We start from the raw sequence: 8,262 nt of genomic DNA on the forward strand, positions 1-8,262 counted from the left end.
TTTTTCTGTTTGGCACTGTTGGTGTCAGCAGTCCAATGGGGTGGCAAGCTATACTTCCACTCTGGAAGAGGATTTCACATACTGCAGAGTTACAAATTGAGGGAATATCATATGGAAATATCTCAGACCATTCATTATTCTATCACTTGCAGGAGTGGCAATTATGTCGCTATCCAAATAGCAAGGACAGTGAAGGAATAAAAATACCAAAAATGTATTAATTGCATACGTATGTTGCCAAACATGAGTGTTAAACTGCTACTTTGGTAAATGAAAACTTCAAGTCATCTGTTTTCGGGGATACAACAATTATTTCCAATCCACTTGTAAAACTTAACACTGCTGTAGACTCTGTATATTCTTACTGAAATAATTTGAAGCATAATCCAAAAAAAAATTCTAGTGGTGTTGATCGTATGCAGAGCGCTGCAGAATTGTGAAAGAATTGAATTACCATGAAGGCATATTTAAAGTATATTGCAGCCACATAATATTATGCATTGTCATGAATTTGCTCTACAATTTTCAAACAAGTTATTAATTCTGCGATCGCAGTAATAAATTGTTCAGAATGAGGGTCATAAGCCATGAATTAGTTGAATCAGCAGTTACTACAAAAATAAAGAAATACATTAAAAATATATAGTTTAATTTCTGAAATCTGCCTGTTCTCTGCCTACAACCATGTTTCCAAAAGTTTCAAATCAATAGAGGGATGGTATCCAAAAGATGTAACTGCTCAGTGCCACTGAGTTTAAACAATGCCGAAACGCCATAGCGTTTCACAATTTTTAACATTTCAGAGTCACCCAGAAACAATCTCCTCAGCAGCAAAAACATAAATCGCATCACTCAGGGGAGTAAACCCCTTTCAGAGAGAAACAGCTCAATTCTGCAAACAGACAAACAGAATCAAGTGCAACATTGCAAAATAATCTCAATATAAAATGCAGCAAAACAGCTCATCATTACGTAATAAATTAAAGGTTAAACTGACGATTTTAATGGAGGAATTGAAACTGAATTTAGTGTAGTTGGATCATATTAAATATATAAATTCATATTAAGCAAATACATATCGAAATTTTAGCACATTTTTCAGCTTGTGTCATACTTCAAACATGATAAAATCTGCAGCGATTAGATGTCATCGAAAATAAACATTTTTGTAATGCCCAACTGTTTAAAAGATTTCATGTATTTAAAGTTAGCCAGTCACACAGCTGCATATCAACAGCAAATCACAACAAAAGGGGACTGGATCCCTCCGCTAAAACATTTGTCAAGAAACAGCGGAATTCTGCATCCCCTTTTCATCTGAATCACATGAGTCATTCCAAAAAAATCACAAATCAGAATCCACCCAACCACATTTCAGTGAATTAATATTATTAAAATAGACCAAAATGTAAAACAGAGACTCAGAAAAAATTACTTAATAAATGGCTGCTTCTTACCTGAAGTTACAGTCACCTTGGGGTCCCCTGTCCCCAGGATCCATGGTAACCACTGCTATCTTTTGCACAGTAATAGATTGCGGTGTCTTCGCTCTTGAGGCTCCCCATGTCCAAAGCGAAGATATTGTTTGAAATGTTTTTGCTCGCAATAAATCGATTCTGAATCGCAGTGGCGTATTCCCTGGTCGATAAACTAAAGTAGTAAATCAACAATTCCAACCCCTGTTGCGGAACCTGTCGGATCCAGTGCATGCCGTCGCTTCCAAGATCGAAGCCGCTCGTATTATAGGTCAGTCTCAGGCAGCCTCCGGGATGCCCGACCGCTGCCTCGGACTGACTCAACACAACATCCGACTGGACACCTGTAAAAATATATCACATGAGTCATTCAAAAAAACACAAAACAGAATCCACCCAAACACATTTCAGTGAATTAATCAATTATTAAAATAGTTCAAAATGTAAAACAGACTCAGAAAAAGTGACTTAATAAATGGCCCCGAGGACTAATCTTTGTCAAATAATTGCTGACTCTGGAATATTCCAGAGATAGACTAACACTGAGACAGTGACATTGAGAGACTTTGACAATAAAAACTACTCACCCGACAAGAAAGCCAGCAGCAAAATAATATAAATCGCCGCGCTCATCCTTCTGAGAATTTGGGGGAAATGGTTGTGTCAGGAAATCAGTGAACAAACCACCTCCCGGACTGTTGGATTCCGGTCCCAGTGAGCGCCATTTAAATACCCGGCAGAAGGGTGCGGCTTTCCAGGCGCCGCCTATTGATTCCCTGGTGGAGGTGGCAACTGGATCCACGTCCCACCTTCCACTACCCCAACAGAGTGGACTCCAAGGTTTACAATAGATTATTATTAAAATTGACATTTTATATGTATCGGGATATGGTTTGACTGAATGGACTCATTCTAATCCGCTGGTCCCATTACTGAAACTGCATTTGCGCATCTGTTAATAAAGAAAACGAAGTTCCATGGCAAAGTGTCCCTGCTTCCCTACACCGTTAGGTAATGAACTGAATATAAAAACGAGTAAAATACTTGAGGATGGAATGGGGCGTCTGTCGTGTCTAATTTGCAACCGGTCTCTATCTGATCACAACAATGAAGTATCATCTATCAGACGAATTGTGATCCATTTATGTAACTAAATGCGGGGGGGGGGGGGGGGTGAACAAAGTGATTCTATTTAAAATGTGAATGGCGATCCTTATGCATTTTGGATCTGCAAATAACAAGAGCCACCTCATTTTCTTTTACATTATTGCTCCTTACATTTGTCGAACTGCCCCTGAGCCTAACATGGCCCTGTGCCATTAGCACGCTTGCCTGATATTTAACTAGTGAGTTGACAGAGAAATATTTACATTTACATCAGCATCTGACACGAAGTTAATGAATCGGAACGGTTACGCGATCAGTAAAATTCTCCTTCGGCATCCAAATCATTGCAGCTTATTTGATCGGCTGTCTAACATTCACTGATGTTGGGAGCACAGGATATCAGGACTTTGCGGCATATTACACAATATCACAAGAATAAATGTGTTACATTCCACTGAAGCATATTTCTCCACTCATTCGCAGCACCCGTACTTCACTAAATTACTATTAAACGGGCTTTAAGAACGAGCATACTCTTGATTTGGAAATTCTATGAATTAAATCGTGTCCTCGTTCTAATGTCCTTGAGGGAAGAAATCTGCTGTCCTTACCTGGTCTGGCCTATATGTGACTCCAGAGCCACAGCAATGTGGTTGACTCTCAACTGCCCTCCAAGCGTGACTGGAGAAGGGCAATTAATGCTGGCCCGCCAGTGGTGCCCATGTCCCATGAATGCATAAGAAAATGTTAAATGTTCAAGTTACTATTTTATCATCTTGTTTAATCTCAAAGTGGACACGATTGTCACTGAATAAATTTCTTCAGATGGAATACCATTTAAATCTGCCATTGCTGTGCAGCTGAAACGTTTATTATTTGAATAGATAGATCCCATTTTGATCATTCATATTTACGTTAATCTGCCCCGCACGGTATTTAAAAGCAACCCAGCCGACTGCAGTCAGGGAGGCTGGAAAGTCCGATGTCAACAACAGGAAGCAACTGGGGTGTTTGTGCAGTAAATAAAATATCTGTTTGCTCAGTATTGGCCACTTGGCTGCCAGCCAGCTTCGAACATTTAACATCGTCAATGACGTCTATTTATAAAGAAATCTACCCAACGACAACGCTGGTGATAATCTTATATTTTTAGATTGTGAACGGATGCGAAGTGTTCCGATTTCCAAGAAAAGAGAAGTTATTCAATTTGTGTTGTCCCTCTTAGCTACAACAGTCCTATGGAGGATCGCGCCAACAGATTATAACATTTGATGGATGTTTTGATGGTGAACAGGAAATACAAGCAGGCTACAAGGCACAGGATACATTTGGAAGAGTTAGTCATATTGCCCTCCATCTGGAGACAAATGTAGTTGAGTCCAGGGTACGATGGAGGATTCAGTTCACTGGTGGATCAGAGAGGTTCCCATCGTAACTGTTAGTCGGTATTCCAAATTCTACTCAAATTGCCTTCAAATTCACCAGCTACTCTGATGGGATTTGTTCCCATATCGCCACAGCATTAACCCGGCATCTCGATTACTGGTCCAATTCCATTAAAAATATGCCACTGTCGGCCCGAAAAAATAAAGAGGTGACGGGGGTAATGTAACAAACAGTGACATTTGGATGCCAGGCCATTTTGTTTCTGGAATCAATGAATGAATTGATGGATATATCCATAGACGGGCCCGAAAGACGTTGTTCGACATTCTCCTCTTTGTTCTCCAGTACTTCATTAATTGAACCAGGTCCTTTATTTCATCTGTGTCGACTACCTTCATTCCTTCCAGAGTTTTTCAACGAATTCAATCCCCAGACTATCAGGAAATATCGACTGTCCATCACCAGGAGATATTCCTGCTCTTCTGCTGATTCTTCCACTGCTGATGGTGAATCTTCATCTCAAGGACAGAAAGAGGGAACATGAATAGTATGTCGACGGAGGGTTGTAATATCTGGACCATATGGTTGTTTCATGTACAACAAATCACTCAGCATATGTTCGCCCAAAATAGTAAAGCTGACAGACGAAAAACTTAATGATGTGGCAATGTAACTATTGGGCAGCTGACATTGTTTAATTACGTCCCAAAACAGAGTGATAATCAATAAAAATTAAAGATTCATTGTCGTTACAATCACCATACACTCCAGTTAGATATCAGCAGTTTCTGTGATTATAGAATCCCGACAGTGCAGAGAGAGGCCATTCGGCCTATCAAGCCTGCACCAACAACAATCCCACCCAGGCCCTATCCCCGTAACCCATGTATTTACCGTCCTAATCACCTTGTGTACGTGTGTGTGTGTGAATGAAAGAGAGAAATTGCGTGTGGTGTGAATAGCTCTCTCTCTCTCCTTCAAATTCACTGTCATCACCAACTTCTCAAACAAACTATGACACATGCCTTTGTAAACGACCATCCGATCAACCATTCCTCACTAAAGCCCTTGGATGTTTTACCTTTCTAATTGTGTATAGTAACGTTTGTTTTTATTCAGAATCTGTGGAATCTTATACCTTTATTCACTTGCGAACCATCGGAAACAGTGCCTCATGCAATGCCCAAGGAGGGTCTGACCAGCACAATCGTAATGTGGTTCAGCGAAACATAAATATGGAAAGAAACCACTGTAATTATAAAGAGGCCTAGGACTGGTATAAAAAATATCTGATAATTTCCATATGTTCTTCAGTCTGAACTTGGTTGACCCTCCTACGTGATGAGCTTTGGAGAATTTTATGATGTTTAGCGTGCTGTTAAATGCGTAAATGTGTCGTGAGAATGCAGGTTTTCTGGTGTGGATGACCGGTGGCTTCTGCCGGCATCGTTTATACTGTGTGGAACTATATGTTGCAGGTGACTTTTACTTCAGTTCTGGGAGGACATTCGACAGAATATGACTATAATTGCCATTCCGATTCTCTTCTGTTCTAATGTCACTGAGCTATGCCGGCTTCAGCATCATGGCTATAATATTTCTTAGGTAATTCCTAACAATGAATATTCCACATGGTAAGCATGTCTTACATTTAGCTATTAGCTAATTAATTCTAAACTATGTTAGGTTGCACGGATCTCCGCCCCCCTGCGGTCTCGCAACATTCTAAACCCCTCCCTGAATGAACATGGAAAGTTACTGCTTAATCAGTTTGTTTAACTAACTGTAAATAATTGTGGAAGTTAATTGCCTCCCTGTAGATTTCCAATGGTATAAATGTGGGTTTATTTGACCTTGCCACAGAGAATCCTGTGATCAACCGTCATTGTTTCTCAAACAGAATGCATGGGCGAATAACTGGTGTAGTTTATGGCATTTACTATCCAATTATTGCTGCCATTGGGGTTCCGGGTAAGTCATTCTACTAAATCATTAACTTGACGTGCCGCTGTTTTATGAAGTAAGTGCTGAACATGGCAATAAAGAACATGACATAATTGTTTCCAGGTATCTTCCAAAACCTTATTTGCTCAGTGGTATCCTATCATTTCATCATTTAATTATGCATTTTATTGATGAGAAGCGAAAAATGGTATATATTGACGGGAGTTTCAAAGAGTGAGAGGCGACCTCGTTGAAAGAGAATTCTCAGCAGGCTCTTACTCATGAAGTCTCTGACACATTCAATACTCTGTGGCTGATCTTGCCAGCATGCATGAACGGAAGCGAGGCTGTTCATGTTTTTGAAACGTATAGTTGCTGTGAGAATACGTTTACAGCAATACAAACTTTGGGCATGATTCCACAATCACCGGACACAACATCCCAGTATATACTCTGTCAAGCCTGCTGAGAATTCTCTTTCAACGAGGTGGCCTCTCATTCTTTGAAACTCCAGTCAATATATACCATGTTTCACTTCTCATCATGGAACAATTCATATCATTGCTCAGTAGAATGGAAACTGCTGTTTCCAAGCCAGCAAGATTTCTGATGCAAACCATCTGATGCTCCTTAAATTGTATTAACTTGACACACCCAACTACTGAAAAGATTCCCGTGGAATTCCAACAAGCCAAACTGAATCCTTATCACATTATACAGTTTAACAATGCAACTGTAACTGATATGTCAACCGTATCTACAGACTATTTCGTTTATGGGATACATGATACAAAGGTTGAATGTCAAATTTCGTATACAATCTGGGGATCTTCAGCCTTTCAGTCCTTAACTTTGCAATTATTGCCCGGAATCACATTGCCTTTCTTTCTCACTCCGTTCCTCACATGCTTTCCTTAAGCGTATTTCGTCGTCCAGTTATTCAGCATTTAACATAATTAATATCTGCTCCTGTTGTTAGATGTCAAATTGTACTGCAGCACTTTCCTGTTAAGAGACTTGGGAAACCTTTTGCCTTAAAGGTGCGACAGAACTGGAGGTTGCCCTTGTAGCTCTTTCTGAAACACAATTGACCTTGAAAAAAAACAAGAATAGCCGTCTCTTCTAACGAAGGTGAACTGGCAAACATGTCCAAATAGGTCTGTCACACCCAAGTGCTTGTTTGGAATTCGTTGAATAACTTTACAACTTTAATTTTCTTTTTCCTCTCAGTTAACGTGGTGGCGATTGTGATTCTGTCCCGAGGAAGGTGTGGTCTCTCCAAATGCATTACTCGGTATCTGATTGCCATGGCAGTGACGGATCTCCTTGTCGTTGTCGTCGCTGTGATATTCAATCGGATTATTGGCATTTATTTTCCAGTAAGTTTTATGTCGTTGACTCCAGCCTGTACTCTGAGTTCTGTGATAATCTATGCAATCATGGAGTGTTCTGTTTGGCTAACCTTATTTTTCACCTTTGATCGTTATGTAGCCATTTGCTGCCAGAAATTGCGTACAAACTATTGCACTGAAAAAACAGCGGATGTGGTGATAGGAACGGTTTGTTTGTTGAACTGTTTGAAAAGGATTCCGTCGTACTTTATATATGAGCCAGTCTATATAGTGAACAATGTGCCTTGGTTTTGCAAGATAAAATCAACCTACTACACTTCCTTCTCATGGGCAGTCTATGACTGGTTTGCACGTGTATTAAATCCTATTCTGCCTTTCCTTCTGATTTTGTCATTTAATGCATTGACCGTGAGACACATCCTGGCGGCCAATAGATCCCGCCAGAGACTCCGGACTCACAGCAGTGCAGAGAATCAGAATGATCCAGAAATGAAGAACAGGAAGAAGTCTATTGTTTTACTTTTCACCATCTCGGGGAGCTTTATTCTGTTGTGGATGACATACATTGTGGATTTCCTCTATGTGAAAATTACAAATGAATCTTATTTCGCAGGGTCCAATTTCAACGACCCCAAATTCATTCGCCAGGAAAGCGGAAACATGCTTCAGCTGCTGAGCTGTTGCACTAACACGTGTATTTATGCAGTGACGCAGAGGAAATTCAGAGAGGAGTTAAAAAATGCAGCAAAATATCTTGGCAGTCTCATTGTAAAAATAGTAAAGTAGAAATTCCAAAGGGTTTGGTTTAAGTTGCAAATGGAAATGTATCGTGTCATCTCTGGCTTTTTCTCCTTGACATCTGAGGTTGAATTGGTCTTCGGCAGTTCTGTAAATAGGTGCCATCATTTTCACTTCTGTTCCACTGAGATGCCATGTAAGAAAGTTAGTAATGTGGATGAACAGAATCACTGGACAGCCAATTAGTTTTTAACAATAAA

General features: G+C 40.0%; 1 pseudogene; it reads right to left on the bottom strand.

Annotated features, from left to right (window-relative positions):
- Nucleotides 1–1,469: 1,469 nt before the first annotated feature.
- LOC144480734 (Ig heavy chain V region pseudogene) lies at nt 1,470–5,415 on the bottom strand (annotated as a pseudogene).
- Nucleotides 5,416–8,262: the final 2,847 nt, after the last annotated feature.

The sequence above is a fragment of the Mustelus asterias genome, chromosome 30, assembly GCF_964213995.1.
Source record: "Mustelus asterias chromosome 30, sMusAst1.hap1.1, whole genome shotgun sequence".
Classification (NCBI taxonomy): Eukaryota; Metazoa; Chordata; class Chondrichthyes; order Carcharhiniformes; family Triakidae; genus Mustelus; species Mustelus asterias.